At 47.5% G+C, this 19367-nt stretch overlaps 1 protein-coding gene across 2 annotated transcripts in view; it reads right to left on the reverse strand.

Annotated features, from left to right (window-relative positions):
• The window catches only part of RASSF2 (Ras association domain family member 2), a 32981-nt gene extending 21509 nt beyond the window's left edge, over positions 1-11472 (reverse strand). Inside the window, exon 1 of one of the 2 annotated variants that reach the window (XM_077305398.1) lies at positions 11311-11472. The gene's annotated coding sequence lies outside the window, so the exon portion shown is untranslated. Of the gene's footprint in view, positions 1-7603; positions 7855-11310 lie in introns of those variants that run through there. The other variant, XM_077305399.1, reaches the window with a different exon arrangement.
• Positions 11473-19367: the final 7895 nt, after the last annotated feature.

The following is a 19367-nucleotide window of genomic DNA, read 5'->3' on the forward strand; positions in this document are numbered from 1 at the left end:
GTGGCTGGTGTGGTGGTAACAGTGCTGACCACTCAGCTCCATCCCCCCAAGCAGTGGCTTCACCAATCTCAGCTGAGCTGCAGTCGGAGGAGTCAGGTGGGGAAAAAGCACAATATCTCTGCTTTGGCTTCCATCCCCCCCCATACACACTATTTTACCATAGCTTCTTATTCCCACCCCTAGTCATTTCCTTTCTATTTGGCAGTTTCAACCACATACCTCACTTTGTGTGCTTGCTTGCCCACCCAACAGCCTGTTGGCCTTCCCTTCGTCGTACCAGTTGCTTACAAGCTGGGTTAGAGCCCTGGATGGGCTGATTCCGGCCCCCAGGCTGTATGTTTGACATCTCTGCCCCAATTCCAGAGTGAGGGGGCAGTTACTGAAAATGCTTTTGCCCTAGTGCTAGGTAGGTGGGCAATCGGTGTGCCAGGCATCTCTACAAGGCCCTACGACAAAGATCTACAGATGCCAACATGCTCATACACTGTTGCATTGGGCATTGAGCAAGCACTTACATGACAGCTAGAATTGATACTTATCACACTCAAACACAACCCCATTGCTATTTGAGGAGACTGTTAGCCCCAGTATAATCCTTTGCTCCTCCTAATCCTCAAAGCCAAGAAGCAGCCACTTAAAAACTCCTCTGGCAGCATCATTTCTAATCATCGGAATCAGGTGGATATTATTGGCATGGGGGGTGGGGGTGGGAATTGGCCCCCTCAAATATACTCTAGGCCAGGGGTAGTCAACCTGTAGTCCTCCAGATGTCCATGGACTACAATTCCCATGAGCCCCTGCCAGCGTTTGCTGGCAGGGGCTCATGGGAATTGTGGTCCATGGACATCTGGAGGACCACAGGTTGACTACCCCTGCTCAAGGCCTCTTCCCTGGACTTTCAACTTCAGCTGACAAGAAAGTCACTAACCCTCCTAGCTAATATTTAAGGTAACCCAGTAAGAAATGCCCCATGAGTGCAAAGGCAATGGGACTGACTAGAGCTTCTGATCCACGTGATTTCATAAATGGTGTGATCCTGGGCAGAAATATGCCCTTCTAAATCCACTGAAGTAAATGGGCATAAAAGGGTGTAGCTTTGCTTAGGATCACATTGCTAGAGATTTTCAACTGGCTGGGATTTAAGTTTAAACTGTTTTGCAAAGAAGCCTCAAGCTTCCCACCCCCCACCAAACTTCTAACTGCAGCCCTTGGACTTTCCCCTGTCTCCAGTCAACCAGCAAAAGAAGCATTGTCCAACCCAGCAGTCAGCCAGAGAGCAGCAGCAGCAGCAGCAGCAGCAGCAGCAGCAGCAGCAGGGGTGGGCTGGGGGTAGCCACACTCCATTTTATGCAGAGCAAGACAAAGCATTCCCCATCAATGGAAGCCTTGTCTGGAGGCGGATGCAGAGTTCAGCAAACCAACCCCATTGGAGCCTAGCACAGAAGGAACATCTCTGAACCATGATTACAGCTACCACCTTTCGATCGCTTGCCCTTCCCAAGGATCTGACCTCTCTGAGCACATATCATGTTCCTTTTCACAAAGCATAAGGAAGATCGTTTTAAAGCCAATGGTCAAAGTGCCCATGAATGGACACACAAGGCCTTGCCTGTAGGGAAGAGAATGTTTCCTTTCCCATCTATAAAACTGGCATCGAAGTCTTCTGCTTGGGAAGTTCAAAACACATTCCAATGGCCTGGCATAGCCTTATTTTGGCCCCACAAAGGCGAGTTCCTGCCGTGAACCATACTGCTTAGGCCTTCTTCCCCAACACACCTTGCTCACTGCTAGCGAGGGCTTAGAACTGGAGTCTCTTTTAGATGCCATACATGGAGACACAGGAAGTGTCAGCAGACCGACATATGCTCATGGTCCTTGGCCCCAAAGAGGTAAGACTAGCCTCAACCAGGGCCAGGACTTTTCAACCCTGGCGGAATGTTCTGCCAGCTGAGATCAGGGCCCTGTGGGACGCTAACCAGTTGTGCGGGACCTACAAGAGAGCTATGCCACCAGGACTAAGGTCAAGGCCAGGAACCAAGCTATGCCACCAGGACTAAGGTCAAGGCCAGGAACCAAACCACCTAATAACCTATGAGGAAACATCTGTTGGAGCACCAAAGGCTATCCATCAACTTGAAGAAAGAAACCAACTAGAGCACATCTTGGGGAAGTTCTAAACTGTTCTAATTTAAAGGCATATTTAATATTATTTGACTGTATTTTATTGACTAATGTGACCCGCCCTGAGCCTCATGTGAAGGGCTGGTTATAAGAATAAAATATTTATGTGGATCTCTATTGAAGCTACCAGAACTAGAGTTTCTATGCTTCTAGACAGCAATAGATGCCGCATTGCTAGACACACTCTAAGGCCTCAATTGTCATCAGACCTACCAGACAGAATCCCATGTTTGGGAAAGGGCTGTGTAGCATGGTGAGGACTGGCAGCATCAGATTGTAGCGGGGAGGAGACCCAGCCTTGAGTTTCAGAGAGTTGAAAAGGAACAAATGAAAACTGGGCCCACAAGAATTCACGGGAAGTGGCTTATCAAAACCAGGCAAATGGCACTTTACCCAACATTAATCTAAATCAGGGCTCTAAGCAAGTACCCCTTCATCCACTTGTCCTAGGCAGCTGAAAATTACATCTGAACAAACAAAGCTGATTTTTTAAAAAGAAAACATAGGTTTCGGGCCTCTTGGTTGGGGAGGAAGGGCTTTTGATCATTGCACTTTTAGTCCCTATGCTGCCATCAAGAACTTGATCTTGTCAAAGGAAAACAAACAGGAAATCACCACGTAAAATGGAAAAAAACTCAAGTCACGTGACTATTCATCCCGTGCAAAAAAAAAAGTTAAAAATAGATGCACATTCGATGCAACAAGGATGGTTATCGCTCAAGCCTTGTATGGGGAACTCTGCTTATGAGCTCCCTATCAGAGAGTCGCTGGGTGATCTTCTCCTCCAAAGGCCTTGGAGTTAGGGGCGCGGAGAGAAAGTGTTGTGAGTGAGCCTCCAGCAGGCCAGTGGGGGGGGGGGGGGGGGCTTCCATTTTTCTGTCAACTCTACAAAGGCAGCCATGCCCTTGGGCCAAGTTCAACCTCGGGATCAGGAATATCTATCTGAAAGGAGGGATAATCCCTCCAGGCCCAAGAAGGATGCCAATGTAGCCATAACTGTCTGGTTTTATCCCACCCTTCCTCCAGGGAACCTCAGGATGAGTGCACGGACTCTCATCCAACTGTTTTCTCATAACAACCCTGCAAGGTAGTTTAGGGTGACAGCTCATAGATCTGAACTGGGGTTTCTCCAGTCCTAGTGATAGACCAGGATGTGGAAGACCCAAGTTGAAATCCCTAATCTGCCATGGAAGTTCACTGGTTAACCTTGGGCTAGTCCTTCTCTCAGCCCCACCACTCTAACAAGGCTGTTGCCGTGAAGATAAAATGGGGAAGGGGAGACGCATGTTGTAAACAGCCTTGGGGGAGAACAACTGGGTCTCATGACTTCCAAATTAGGAACTGCCTTCAACAATTAGGGTCCACCAGAGCAGAGAACATTCTCTAAGCAGCACTTCTTAATCTGAAAACTATGCACTCCCACACCCTCCCCTCTCAGTCCACTCTCGTTTTACCAGGGACCACAGGCAATTCAGTATATGCGAAGTCACAGAAAACAGCAGACGGGGGTTTACTCAATGGATATGGACAAAAACGAAATGAAGATACCCAATAATATTATGTTGGCTTCTGTTGGTAGCTTCCTTGGGAACAGAAGGTGCTGCAGCTTGGCAGCAAAACACAGCATCTGTGGGCCCAGCCCCAGCCCCAAATTCAGTTGCTGATACCTCCAGGGCAGCAAGGCCTTTCTCTGCCTCAAGTCCTTGGAGAGCTGCTGCCAGTCAGAGCAGATTAGGCTAGATGGGCCAACAACCAGGCTTGGTTTAAGGCAGCTTTTGGGGAGGATCCAAGTTCTTCATCAAGAAGATTGCCAATATCCATGGAGTGACCAGAAGTCACCTGCTATGACAACTGATCTTCAGGTGACAGAGATCAGTTCACCTGGAACAAATGACCACTTTGGAAAACACCAGGATCCCACATTTTGCACCAGGAAATAACAGCATGGACACTAGTTTAAACAGATTTAACGGTTATTTCCTGTCACCGTGGAATCCTGGAAGTTGTAGGAGGGGATCAGAGTTGCAGCCAGCACCCTCTTCGAACACTACCATTACCAGTATCCTGGGGGGAAGCCTAAACCCGCCCAGAACCAAAGCAAGCTTGCAATACTTGGCTATGTTCTAAGATTCAGTGGGCACGTGGAACGTGTGCAGTCCGGCCGTAGGGGCAGGGGATAGCAACTTTTTTGTCCCTTTCTGAAATTGACGGGGGGGGGGGGCAGAACCTCATTTCCATTTCATGCACTCATCTCAAAAGATAACTGCCCCCCTCAAAAGCCATAAGCCAAGCTAAAAATATCTTCTCAGACTATTCCCTGATCCCAACGAACCCATCTGCTCTGCATGCTAGCAGCTGCTACCCAGATGAAGCAGCCAGGACCAAAGCTAAACCTCAGTCTGCCAAGTCGTTGAGCTGAGCTCTGCCAGCCAGCCTCAGCACAAGGAAACAGGAGCAGCTATCTGGAACCAGAGAAGTTTCTTGTTTGTGATAGACTTTCAAGGGCCACGTGTGAAATTCTGTTTTAGCGGGGGGGGGGGGGCGTTTAATCCTATATCTTGGGAAGAGAGATTTTTGAAAAGCCATGGGCAAGTAAAAGAATGGGGGAAGGGGAAATGAAAGGCTTTGCCACTACCAACAAGGCTTCAAAAACTGAGATTACAGGAAGAGGCAGCTCAAGCTTCCCTCTCTTTAAACAACTGCATGTGGGCCATTCCTGGTTCTAGGAGGTGGTGGAGTGTCCAGCACTGCAGGGTTGTTCTGTGTCCCCAAAACCTTGAACCAAGAGGAACTGAGAGGCAAAAGGATCTCACTGCCAAGGTTATTCCAGGTTGAACCTGCATTAGAGGGTGTGGCTTTTAGGTATGGCAGTTTTTCATGACTGTATCAAAACATGCTTAACTCCTCTCACCATATCCAGCTTCAAAAGAGAACAGGAAGCCACAACATCCTCAGTTGGCTCTTTTTACTGGGTGCACCCGGACATTTCTCAAGGCCTATCAGTGGCTGCCACTTCCCCCACCCTCCCCTTTAGCAGTTGTACAGCAGCAGGCAGAAATTCAAGAGGTGGCACTTCCGCCTTGCATTTCCGTGCTGGGAAAAGTCTTCCCATTAGCAATTCCACCAGGCAGCTGTTCAAGGCAAGTCCTCCTATCTGCACAGGACCCGTTCCTACAAGATTTTGCATTCCTGTTCCCAGTTCCACAGTATGTGAGACTTGCATTTTAGCAGTCACTAAAAAAGGGTCACTTCCAACTAGACTTTTAATTTAAGGCCGCAACCCTAAGGATCGTCATTCTATCTAATTATGAACAACAGTCTCAGAGAGGGAGGGAAGAGGGAAATGAGATTGCCTTCCAGCAGTCTTCACATATCCCACCCCCTCCCAAATAAGTTTAAGTGAGAAGCATATTTAAATAACTTTTAATTCTAACTACATGTTTAGGAATGCAGCGTCAATGTGACAAATAAGATCAGCCTCTATTTGGAAAGTCTGAATATTTATGAGAGAGTTTGGCTCCTCTGAATTATTTTGTGTTCTTTCTTTGGCCCTCCCTAAAGCAGCCACAGGGAGGGAAGAGAGACAGGCTACGGGAGGGAGTGATGTTGAGTGGTAGCAGCTGAAGTCAACAAGGAGCAAAGCCACTGTGTCAGACAGGATGCTGGACGAGATGAGCCAGTGGTCTTATCCAGCAGGGCTTTTCTTATATTATTAAACCTAACAACACCCCAAGGACACAGCTTTGCCTTCTTTCATTCACATAAGTTGACTCAATCACAATTTGAGATTTTTGCAAGGAGCTCTGTTGTAGCAGAGGAGACCAAGCTGGCAGCAGCTGAATTCCACCTGGACTGTCTTCCTCTCCCTGGAGATGTTTTAAGCATGGATGGAGCTAGGGGCATGAGCTCAAGGGCTGGGGACAAATGTTCCGCAGGCCAGCCTAGGCTCTCTTTGTTTAATCGTATCATTTAACTTGGTAATTTGCATTTTGGTATCTGCCTGCAATTCGCTTTGGGTCCCTTAGGGGAGAAAAGCAGCCTACAAACGCCATGAATAATGAATAACTACATTTTCGTGGCATGTCTGTCTACAATCAGAGGCGGAAGTTTCAACGAGATGTGAAGCGGGTTCAAAGGTGGCACCTCTTTCCAGTTACTTTGAATTTTATATACTGACAAAAATAAAAAGGAACCCAAGAGATAACCCACTGACAGATGCTCCTGAGCTTTAAAAAGCAGAGGCTCTGCGCATGCTGCCATTGAACTTGTCAGTGGCAACCTGAAGCAGCTGTTCAGCCCAAGTGAAGCAAAACACATTAAACAAGCAGCTTGCCCAGGGCAGAGTAGTGTGAGAATCTAGCAGTTACTCTTATGTATCTTCCTAGAGTGCACAAAATAAGAGCGAACGAAAACTTGTTTTGAAAGAGGCAAGTAGTTCAGGAGTCAGGAGAGAATCCTGCCACTGGGACCAGTTATGCAAAACCAGAACACACAAACATTTTGCTCTGGTGCTGCATAATTTATAAGCAATCTCTGCTGTTTTGCATAACTCTGCCTGCTTCTGGTAGCCATGGCAAGAGGCAGCACAAAGCAAGAAGCCATCCATCATCTGCTGGAAATCTTCTGAAATCTCAAGCCTAGCTTTACAATCAGAAGCGAGAAACGTTTGGGGGGTTTTTTTGGGGGGGAGGGGTTAAAAAAAGCCAAGCGTGTCAAGAAACAAAACTGCAAAAGCAATATGATATTCTTTGCATTCTTCCTCATGTCCTTGCATAATATAATGAATATAAATCCAATAATAATAATAAAATAAACAAACAAATGCAATAACGATACACATGCAAATCTTCTTACCAAGCCTTGTTCAATCTGGTTTGCGGGGGCAAAGTTAAGCCAGGAGGGGAAAGGATGGTCTCATTCTGGCACTGTATAAGGACCACTGATTTCTCTGGAAGAGATAAATCTACGCTTTAATCTCTTCCAAGGAAATTAATGGGATTTAGAAACGCTTGTCTCTGGCTGGATTTATCCTAAGATTTTCCAACAGTCCTCTTTAAATTATCTTTAATTGGGCTTTATACCTGAATTAAAACAAAACAAACCCAGGTCATAATCCGTCTGAAGATAAGCTTTTCTAAGTCTTATTTATTTAAATGGGGAAAGTTAAGATTATGAAATACCGGGGAGGGGGGAGGGGTTTGACTCCCATGGCACAATTGCTGGGGAAAGAACATAATTTGCTTGGGCTTGGAAACAAGTCCCCCCAAATTTACCACCCAATGAAAAATTCTACCAGCTCACCTGGGTAAATACACCTATCTATACAAAGCATTTATAGCACTCAGACGGCCTGAAAATAAAAATGTATCCTTGCCATTCTCAAAAGCTCTGCTGCCAGGTGAATAAAGACACTGTTACTTACAAGTGAGGCTGATCCAAAGTCCCCCAGTTACCCTAAGCATAGCAATGAAGCATCTTGATCTCCCAGTACAAAAGGACAGGAAATGTGCCTAGTCTAAAACAAAGACACTTCTCTTGTCTTAACGTAGCGTGCTGGTGTAAGCATCGTGATGAGTTCCCGGACACTGTTTAATCATTCCTCTTTCAAAAACCTCTTTCCAGGACTTAGTAATCATTAGTTTGCTGGCACAATTTAGCTTAATGCCTATCCCTGCCCCCAAGAAGCAAAAGACCTCTGGTGTCAAGGGCATACAACCACCAATGCATCTAATAATTCAAAAAAAAAGAAAAGAGCACAGCTTAGTAATTAGTGTCAGGCCAAGGTTTGGGGACACTGGTTTAAATCTTCTCCGAATCTCAGTGAGCGACCTCAGGCTCCTGACACACTTTCAGCTGAATTCACCTCAGAGGACTGTTGTGAGGATGAAAAAGAGGGGAACCACATAAGCTTGCTAGAAGAAAAGCAGGATTAAAAACAATCATAAATAAAATAAAATAAATAATCAATTTTTACTTGTCCCAAGATGTCAGGACCGAGGAAGAAAACGTCAATACATTGACAGGCTGTCTGGCCCCTTTAAGATCTATGGCCTTCTTGGTGGTTGCCTCCATCCCCTTGAAACAACCAGCAGGATGAAACACATGGGCCCTTCTCTGACAAGGCTTGGAGGGCTGATTTATTCCCAAGAGGCTGACAAACGTTGAGCTCATTTCATGGAAATAACATTCAAGAATGTTTGCTATTGTTGGGTTTCAGCTGCTTTTCATTATCTGCAAGTCCAATTGCGTTTATTCTTATTGGATGGATTTGTAAATTCATTTTCTTTTCAGACTGGTCTAGAACTAGCATTTTATTGTTCTCGTCTGAATTATTGTATTTTGTTCTTGGAAGCTGCTTCATATGAAGCAGGGCACGTTATTTTCAAAATGAACAAAACACATGGTTGTTTGCAGATCAGTAGGTCTCGTTGTTTATTATTTATTTCATTTATAAGCCACCCTCCAAGCAAGCCCACTCAGGGCAGTGTGCATCATTTTACTCAACAACATGTAATAAAGTTAAAACAATTAAAATTAATTCAAATTTGACCAGGATACAAAATAAAAGTTGCCAAATAACATGTAGAAATTACCTATCTATCTATTAACTATAATTCAAGAGAATCCTGATCACTAAAACAAGCTGTGAATAGCAATTATTCCACTCGCTCTAAATGTACCATCTGCTTTGCAACAGTAGATTTAACAGTGCAACCCTATGCAATGTCTCCAATTGAAATCACTGGGCTGAGACTTCATAGGATTCCATTGTTAAACAATTGATGCCCAGCTTCCAATTCTGGGGCTTGTTATTTTTGTAAAGAATCATATTTGGTTGGAGGGTATAAGCATCAATACCCTCCAACAGGAGAGTCCAACACCTGTCTGCAGAACTTTTGGGGAGACTGTGGCTCTAGAGAGATAAACTAGCTGGAGATTGTCCCTCTAGAAAAGCAATCCAAAGGGTTCCACCACCCTCTAGCCTCATCAAGAGATGGAAGCCATTCAATTTGGGGGATGGCTCCCTTCTCAGTACAACAAGGCAAGACTTAAAGGTGATACTGGCAAACAAAGGAACCTGTCTAACTGGACTTTGTACATGCCCAGCAGTGCATTTAAACTGGGCTGATATCCATGCAAAGCAGCTATACATACCTAGTTCGTGTGTGCCAACTGTGTATAGCCATTTGGCACAGGGAGCATCCCAGTTTAAACACAACCATGTGCAAAGAGAAAGCTTGGCCAAAGGCATGCCTCTCCTTGGCCATCTCTAGTATGTCCAGTTAAAAGAATCAGGTAGCGGGTTATCTGCAAAACCTTCTTCCCGGTTTGGCATCCCTCTTGGAAACTGCCACAAATAGAGGAGTCGTAAAGAATCCTGGCCTTGATAGATCAAAGTTCTGATGCCACAGAAGGCAGTTTCGTGTGTGCTGTCACCGAAAGCAGGACCCATTAGGCACATGTTGGATAATGCACTTTCAAAGTAGATTAGCCTGTTAGGCACAGGAAAATTCAGCCGCAAAACCACGTTGAAAGTGCATTATCCAATGTGTGCGGAATGAAATCAGGCCTAAAGTCTACAACACCCTAAACCTCACTAATCTCAAAAGAAGGCAATATCTGCTCTGTACCCCAGACATGGGGACTGCCTGGGGCACATTTAGCCCTCAATCTAAGCAACACCCCAGCATGACCCTCCCCTTTCTTGCATGAGTGAATCAACGACCAGAAATGGCTAATGGAAATATCAAGCTCGCATTCTTCTATCAGCTATCCTTTGGCCTCTGCACACTAAGACCAACCAATCAGCAGGCAGCTAAGGCGATGGGGAACTCTTTCCCCATCAGGCATGTGCCTGCTGTGCGCTTGCACCCCACAGGGCACCTCCAGGAGACCCTGCACTATCAAGCCCTCCCTCTCCTGCCCCCTCTAACCTTTCTCTAGCGGCAGTTTGACATCATTAAGCAACCGCTCCCTTTGCAGAGCTCCCTGGGCCAACCCCCACAGAAGCCCTTTCTTCCTCTTTTTGCCCTCTTCCCCACCCCCCACTTCCTCATCCCCGACAGATAGCAGGGGTAGTCAAACTGCCTCCCTCCAGATGTCCATGGACTACAATTCCCATGAGCCCCTGCCAGCTGGCAGGGGCTCATGGGAATTGTAGTCCATGGACATCTGGAGGGAGGCAGTTTGACTACCCCTGGACCAGAGTATCTAACTCTCCAGCGACAGAAAGAGACAATGACCGGCCATGCTCCTTTTTTAAAAACTCGCCGCAAAGTCGGTTCTAGCGCATCAGAAGGAAGGATGCAGAGGAACAAGGTGATGCGGGGTGGGGGAGGCCACACAATTCGAGGAAGAAGCCCCCCGGGGCAATGTTCAGGCCACCGCCGAGGGTGAAGCCGGGCATCTCGACCCCTTCGGCACGGCCAAAGGAAAGAAGCGCCCCGAATCAACATCAAGCAACCCCCCCCCCCCCCTGGAAACGAGGCGAGCTCTCCGGGCCGCGGCAGCGGGGGCTTGGGCAGAGCCCCCCCCCCGCCTCGCCTTCCCCGTGAACTTCGACGCCCGCCAACCCCCGCAAGGGGCTCTCACGCCCAGAGTCGTTGGACGAGGCGCTCCGAGGCACACTCGTCGGGCAGGGAGGACGCAGCAGGCAGGAAGGCAGGCAGGCCGGCAGAGGGTCCGGCGGGGGCGGGGAGGGTATGAAGAGCGGCAGCAAGGAGAAGTTGGCTGGGTTGGTTTCGAAGCCGCTTCTTCCCCCAGGCAGAGGGGCGTCCGGCTCCCCCATCCCGCCCCGTCTCGGCGACTTTCCTCGTCAGCTGGGAGGCGGCCAGTGAAGGCTGCAGCTTGACAAACTGGGAGGGACGGGGACGCGCGGAGGGACGACAAGGGGAGCGCCTGTGGGGACGTCGCTCAGCAGCCCCCCGCTCTCTCCCTCCCTCCCTCCCTCCCTCCCTGCCGTCCAAAAAAACTCAAAAGTCCCGCAGCGCTTTGCAACACGGGGATGGGCGAGCCGGTGAAGCTTCGTGAGCTAACTCGCTTGCCGGGGAAGAGGGGCGGCGGCGGCAGCAGCACAGCCCCCGAAGCGAACGCGGACACTTGGCCGAAGGGACGGAGAGGCAGCCTTACCCGTCAGCTGCGCGGAGGAGGAGGAGGTGGCGGCGGCGCAGGTGGTGCGCGGGGAAGGGCCCGCGGTCCCGCCGGGAGTCTGCTCGGGAGGAGCCGCCGAGCCCATCCAGCGCGCGCCGAGAGCGAGACGGCCGCCCGAGCCACCGCCTATCTCCGCTCTCGCGCCGGCCTCCCCTTGGAGGGATGGGACCTGCAGCGCCAATCACGGCGCGGCTCCCCCGGCTTCCGCGCTCTCATTGGAGGGTCCCGGGCGAAGGGGGAGGAGCTGCGGAGCCCGGCCGGACAATGCTGTGAGATGGGCGCTGAGGTTGGTGTGGGGGGCCGCAGGCGGCAGTTGTCGGGGGCCGCAGGGGCTCGTGCCTCGGGCCACTCACCACTCGCACCGGAGGACTTGTTTCCAAAACCTGCCCCATCTGTGCCGTGCGGGAGGAGCACCTGTGGACACAAAATGGGCCGCCCTCGTTCTCTCCAGCTGCCCCCACCTTTTGCGTAAGGTGACCAGATTTTAACATTGGTAAAGCGGAACACCATTGGCTGGGGGTCTTGATTAAAAAATTGGAGCAACAAAAAGTTTCATAGAACACAAAAGTTTCATAGAAAGCATAGTATGCAAAAATAGTATTGTAATATATATATATTTTAATTTCTAGATAAGTACAATTTGCCAGGTGCCCCCAGAGGTCCCTCCAAAAATGGGACAATCTGGTCACCTTACTTTTGCACGTTCCATCTCCACCCCCTCCTTGTGGCTGGACTACTGTAATGCACTTTATGTTGGGCTTCCCTTGAAGACAGCACAGAAAGTATAGCCAGTTCAGAATGTGGCTCCCCTTCATCTGGCCTATGTTGGATGCCATTTTGCTCCTGGGTTCCATTCAAGTTTCTGGTTATGACCTTTAAGGCCCTTTGCAGCCTAGGCCCAATTTTGCTTCTCCATTGTCAGAAGCAGGTGCGCTAAACTTTATTTTAGGAACTTTTGTTCGTGAAAATAGGAGCCTTTTTCTGTGTTATTTTGAACAGTTACATTTATCAATGGAGGGGAAATGGCATACATGTATGCCTGGCATAAGAGAAGCAAAATAATAATTCATTGCAGCAACAAAAACAGCATAGTCCAGAATCAATGGCCATGTATGGCCTGCAAATGAAACAAGAGACAATGTGGTGTAGTGGCTAGAGTGCAAGACTACGGTACAGGAGATAAAGGCTTGAATCCCTAATTTGCCAGGGAAGCTTGCTTGGAGATATTATCATTTTCTCTTCTTCCTGGTAATCTTCAGAACAACAGCCTTGTGAGGAAGGACAGGTTGAAAGATTGTGCTGGGCCTGAGGCTGCCCTGAGAATTTCCATGACAGTGTGGATTAGGGTTGCCAGTTCAGGGCTGGGAAATAGGGGGGTGGAGCCTGTGGGGGTCGGGTTTGGAGAGGGAAGGGCTTAAGTGGAGTATAATGTCATAGTCCATCTTCCAATGCAGCCATTTTCTCCAGTTGATTCGTTTCCTGGAGATCAATTGCAATAGTGAGAAATCTCCAGTTACCACCTAGAGGCTGGCAACCATCCTATGGATCCTGACAGATATTTGCACAACCCTGGAAGTATAAAGGAGGTTCTTTAAAGTAATGGCTAGATAGAATAAGATGGATCACTGGTCTGACCCAGCAGAGTTCTTCTTATGTCCATCCTCAGTCTAACTGGGAAGAAGATGAGATAGCACTGTGGCCAAGAGACAACGGGAGGAACCAGGAAGTCCCTTGTCTGAAGGCAGTGGGTTAGATTAAATCAGAGATAGTCAAACTGCGGCCCTCCAGATATCCATGGACTATAATTCCCATGAGCCCCTGCCACAGGGGCTCATGGGAATTGTAGTCCATGGACATCTGGAGGGCCGCAGTTTGACTACCCCTGGATTAAATGGTAGTTCACAATTGGTCACAGGTTGGTCCTTGCTCTCTCCTTCTCCACATCCTGTACTAAAAGCTATATTTTGTACTGGAAACAGGATATCTAGTTATGGGCCAGAGTGGGGGGGGGGCTGCCCCTGCAAAACAGAGTTACACTTACATGTCAGAGGCATTTGTCAATTGCCTGCCCTTTGGGGAGCTCTTATTCTAAGGCTTGTGCTCCTCTGGCAGTTCTCCCTCTCTCCTTCAGTTTTTTTGGGTGGGAAAAAAACAGAAAGGAGGAAGGAGCTCTTTGCATCTTGAGAACGTTTCAGAGAAAAGCCTCGTTTCACTCAGATTACAAGACATATACAAAACATTCAAATGCTATAGCAACTTATTCCAGGGCTTCTTGGCTGTACAAAGAAGATGAGTTGGGGTTTTTTATTGCCCATTTTTCACTACCTGAGGGAGTCTCAAAGCAGCTACAATAGGTGGGTCTGAGAGAGCTCTGAGAACCGTAATTGGCCCAAGGTCACCCAGCAGGCCTTATGAGTCTCAAAGTGGCTTACAATCGCCTGTCCCTTCTCTCCCCACAATAGACACCCTGTGAGGCAGGTGGGCTGAGAGAGCTCTGAGAACTATGACTGACCCAAGGTCACCCAGCTGGCTGCATGGGGAGGAGGAATGGGGAATCAAACCCAGCTCTCCAGACTCAAGGCCACTGTTCTTAGCCATGCTGGCTCAAACACTAAAGCACCTAACAGATGCAAAAAAGTTCCACATGGATAGGTCCAGATGGTCAACCTGTTCATGTAAGCCCATGGAAGCACAAGTGATCCAGAACATATTGTTTTCCTTGGCTCCCCAGAACAGGCTGGAGATCTTAAACTGGTTGCCTTCTGGAGCCCCCGGCTAGATGTAACATTGCACCTGAGTTTCCTCACCTATGGTGTTGTGCCCTTCAGCTGAGTTAGCGCAAAGCATTCACTATCATTAATATGCTGACAGCTATCAATATCAGGTATCCAATTACCGGGGGCTGAAATCCAGCTTTTCTTTTCCCCCACAAAGGGCTGTTTTCTGATTTGTGAAATAGTATAATATGAAACATAATACATACCTGTTTGAGTGTGTTTCTTCCAGCATAGCCGCTTCAAGATACAGTGAAATCCTGGTGGCTTTTGCATGCCGAACCTAATCAGTTTCATATCTATAACTTGGCCCATTCTTTGCATTATTTAAGGCTTCAGCAGCTAGGCACAAGGAAGAGAGCAAGGCCAACTCCCACATAGAAGAAATTATTAAAGGCGTGATGTTAACTAATTGATAACCCTCTCTACTGAGACAGCCCCACACAAGACACCCCTTGGAGTTGTGTAACAGGTGTGCAGCCTGTGCAGGTGTCACATATTCGGGTTTGGCCATCACAACTCACAGCATCCTTCCAAGATCCAAAAGGCAGAGAGGAAGCATGCTGTGAGTTCATGTAGCCCTGTGTGGCTGGACTTGAATCTAGAACCAAAGGAATTTCAGGAACAGCTTCAGCTGAGTTCTGACCAAATATATAGGGCTGTCAGCCCATATCTGACAAAGTCATGAAAGCAGCAAGGAGGGGCTTGGCTAATACTGTTTGCCCCCAGCCAGGATACTTCTGCCTCTTTCTCTGCCTCAGCCTGACAAGCCTAACACCAAAGATCAAATTTGTCAAACCCATCTAAGTCAGATTGGGAGAGGGGGGTATGCATCTGTGACTTGCCATTCACCTGCCTACCTCTTTCCTCCATAGCAAAATGCAAATGTCTGGGTTGGAGGCTTGACTGAGCCCACCAATGGGATAGGAGGAGCGCACTGCCACATATAGATGTGGGAGGGCATGGACCTATGCCAAACCCAATGAAAATGAAGGTCTAGATGGGCCCTTGATGCCTCTTCTGTTTTCCAGCCAAGGAAGGTTTTCAACAAGACCTGATGGTTAGAAGTCGTTTCCTGGTAGTGCAGGGTCTCTGCCTGAAGTAAGCAGCCGGGAAAGTCTACAGGAAACACTACACAGGCCCTTCTGGCTGAAGGGAAGGATTATACATGAGAAAATGTATATGCCCCCCTCTATGCCCCCCGCAGGGCCTTACGCTCTGCGGGTGAGAACCTGTTGGTCGTCCCCGGCCCGAAGGAAGCGCGCCTAGCCTCGACCAGGGCCAGGGCTTTTTCAGTCCTGGCCCCTACCTGGTGGAATGAGCTCCCAGGTGATCTGCGGGCCCTGCGGGATTTGTCAGCTTTCCGCAGGGCCTGTAAAATGGAGCTCTTCCACCAGGTCTATGGTTGAGGCTGGGGTCAGCAAATTAGGGACATCGCTCCCCCCCCTAGGAGTTGGAGTGTACGCTACTCCCCTATCCTTTCCTCTTCACCTCTTAATAATTGGGGGAGGGATGGGATTTTTAGCCGCCATGTTAGTAGATTGATATTTTAATGGGAATTTTAATGGGATTAGTTGTTGTGACCCGCCTCGAGCCTATCGGGAGAGGCGGGAAATAAATCTAATAATAATAATAATAATAATAATAATAATAATAATAATAATAATAATAATAATAATAATAAAACACGAGTATTTTTAAAAGGGGGACCCCACGTCCCAAGGTGCCTCATCTTTAGAAAAGTCACAGTTCTCACAAAACTGCAGCATACATAGAAAACTGGGGATTTATTAATGAGCTGGTCCTGCAGAGAGGGAAGCTGAGAAGTTTGGACAAGGCAGCTCTGGAGATTTATTGGTTGTACTATTTCTGTTATTGCCAAATACAGAAAGCATCACGCAAGCAAACACTCCTACTAGGCAGCAAAAATGCTCCTTTACACCATCCCCAAAGAGACTAGCCAAGCATTTCTCAGGCTGGAGTCCAAGACCATTGGGCATAGCTGAGGGCACTCTAGGAAGTTTGCAAGTCCCTTCTTAAAGAGAAAAAGCAAACCTTTCTTGTGCGTATCCAGCAACATGAGAACAGAGGAACGGGACAGCACTGGCTTCTCTCTTTTTGAAGAATGGGAGCTCATAGAGCTAGCAGCCCCTGCACTGAAGACCCCCTTCAGAGCACCAGCCAGAAGATAAGCTGATGGCCTCTTGGAATCAGTAGATGGGTCATAGGGAACTGAGTAGCATGCCTAACAATGTTGTCATAATACAACTGGACTGCTTTATTTTCCAAGACAAATAATTTTAGGTGGGAGACAAACTGTGAGACCCAGGTCAATATGAATATTGGAAATTTGAGTTTCCAGTGCAAAGTCCCTTCCAACCAGGAGTGGAGACTGATTAGAACTTGGAAGGAGATCTGCTGAGTTTTGGCTCTACAGAATCGGCCGCACCTAAGGCGTGACCTTATAGATCATGAACAAACAGCACAAGCATCTACTTAAATGCATGTTAAAATGTAGATAAGGGGCTCACCGAGAATGTCATGGGTGGCTCACCATGTACCCCATTGGAAAGAGGCTGTCTAGTGAGTGATGGAGGGCAGTAAAGGAGGAGATAAATTGGAAAGAAAATGTGTGTACTGATTATAAGCAGACATTGGGCTACCCCCCAGCTGACCACAAATATCATTTTCCAGATGCAGTTACTGAAGCTTTCATAATCTATTAGAAAACAAAGCTGCAAAGGTCAGGATCAGTTGGCACTCTTGCTTAAAGGGCTTGATATTTGTGCAGTGCATGCTGCATTTTCTCAAGATACAGCCTTATGTTTGCAGCATTCTGGTTGAGCATGAGGTGTAGGGAAAACTCTGATTGAAGGCCAAAGCCTATAAACTGCAAAGGTCAGATATACTGTTTGGACACATTTAGCCTTGAAGTGATGAGCCACTGTGATATGCCCTAAAACAGGGGTAGTCAACCTGTGGTCCTCCGGATGTCCATGGATTACAATTCCCATGAGCCCTTGCCAGCAAACACTGAAGGACCATAGTTTGACTACCCCTGCCCTAAAAGATTTTATTTGCTCGTAAGAGCTGAGGCTTGAAATCTCCAAATCAAGAACAGGACTTGAGCAAAACTTTCAGCCTCACAAATCAGTTACTGATCTGGGTTTGGTGCTAGCCAACACTGAAGGGGTTAACAAAAAGGAAATCAGCCTGAGTTTCTGGCTTCTTCTCATGTAGCTGTCCAAGGTACTGCATTTGGCAGGTGTTTAGAAAGAGATTGGTATCACTGCAAACTGCAAATGTCCAGTTATCTTGCTTTCGTCATGAACCCACCTATAGACCTGAGACAAGCAATCACCTTTACAGTCTGCAAAATGTGGATAATACCAACCTGCCATGCAGCCTTTCTTGCAAGTATAAAACAAGAAACACAAGGTGTGAGCTATGAATAGGTAGATAGATGTATTTTGAGCCCTTGTGTCAAAAGGAGGGGAAAGATATTTAGAGGTGGAGCAGCACAAAAATAGAGCAAAAAGTGCATGTACTTGGCAAGTTGCACTCTCCTTTCAGAACAAAGCAAAAACATCCCAGCAGCACAACTTCCAATCCAGATTAATTCAATATATGCCTGAAATCATGTAGATTTTAGGATTATCCATAGATTAAAAAGGTAGGTAAAGGTATCCCCTGTGCAAGCACCAAGTCGTGTCTGACCCTTGGGGTGACACCCTCTAGCGTTTTCATGGCAGACTCAATACGGGGTGGTTTGCCAGTGCCTTCCCCAGTCGTTACCATTTACCCCCCAGTAAGCAAGCTTGGTACTCATTTTACCGACCTCGGAAGGATGGAAGGCTGAGTCAACCTTGAGCCGGCTGCTGGGATTGAACTCCCAGCCTCATGGGCAGAGCTTTCAGACTGCATGTCTGCTGCCTTACCACTCTGCACCACAAGAGGCGCTCATAGATTAGAGCTGAAATATTTCACAAATTCAAAAACACATGCAAGCTTATTATTCAGGTTTCAGGGTATGGATTTCCTGAGCCTCCAGGCTATCAGAATAGCTGTTACAAATGTAATGCTGATGATGCATGGATTTGTGTTCAAGTCAGACCCTCGGGCCTTGTACTCAGGGATGCAAGCGCCTCCCCCACTGGTCTTCACAGAGAAAAGAGGCTTGTTAGAGAGAAGACTGGTCTACTTCCTGATGTCTTTATGTGGACTATTTTATTTTTGTATGCCTGAATGTTCCGTCATGTGAGTTTCTACCTACAGTTTAGTCACGTAGTAGATTTGGCTGGTGCTGTGGTAGGTGGCACTAGGTGCAAGGGGAGCTACAGGACCTTTCAACTTTACCTACTTGAACCAAGAGGTGCCAGGGACTGAACCTTCTGCTTTCAAAGCAGATGCTCTTCCACTGAGCCATGACCCCAACCTAGCTGAGGTCTTTAAAAGAAAATGAAACTTCTAAAACAATGTGGGTATTAAAAATATTTACATTCCAGTCAGCCCTGATATAGTCCCAGGATCACTTCTGAAGTTCCTTCCCAGTCATACTCCTGCATACTTGTTATTTTGCAAGAAGCTGTTCCAAATGCGAAAAGCTCCTGAAATTAGATGAGCAGTTCCAAGGAGCACAGCTTTCTCCAAAGTGGTACCCAAAAGAAAGTTCTTGCGGCCTTTTCTTTTATCTTACAGATGACTACTGAGCACCTGTATATCCAAGGAGTTAGCTGGCAAAGTTAAGTTCCAGTGCTGACTCTTACGCATTTCCTGTGTGTATCACCTGTGCTTTAATATCATGTTATATTGGTGGTTGTCTGAGTATTGATGTGCATTATTATGAAAGAGCCTCTTGTGGCGCAGAGTGGTAAGGCAGCCGTCTGAAAACTTTGCTCATGAGGCTGGGAGTTCAATCCCAGCAGCCGGCTCAAGGTTGACTCAGCCTTCCATCCTTCCGAGGTCGGTAAAATGAGTACCCAGCTTGCTAGGGGGTAAATGGTAATGACTGGGGAAGGCACTGGCAAACCACCCCGTATTGAGTCTGCCAAGAAAACGCTGGAGGGCGTCACCCCAAGGGTCAGACATGACTCGGTGCTTGCACAGGGAATACCTTTACCTTTACCTTTATTATGAAAGAAAGGAAAACGGGTTTTCTAGTTTTCTAAATGTTAGCGAATACACAGCAATAAAGACTACATATGTACATTCCCAGCTACCTAGGAGGAAAAAAAGCTCAGTAATCCAGTTGCAAAGTTGCAT

This window comes from Paroedura picta, chromosome 12 (genome assembly GCF_049243985.1).
Source record: "Paroedura picta isolate Pp20150507F chromosome 12, Ppicta_v3.0, whole genome shotgun sequence".
In the NCBI taxonomy this organism is placed as follows: domain Eukaryota; kingdom Metazoa; phylum Chordata; class Lepidosauria; order Squamata; family Gekkonidae; genus Paroedura; species Paroedura picta.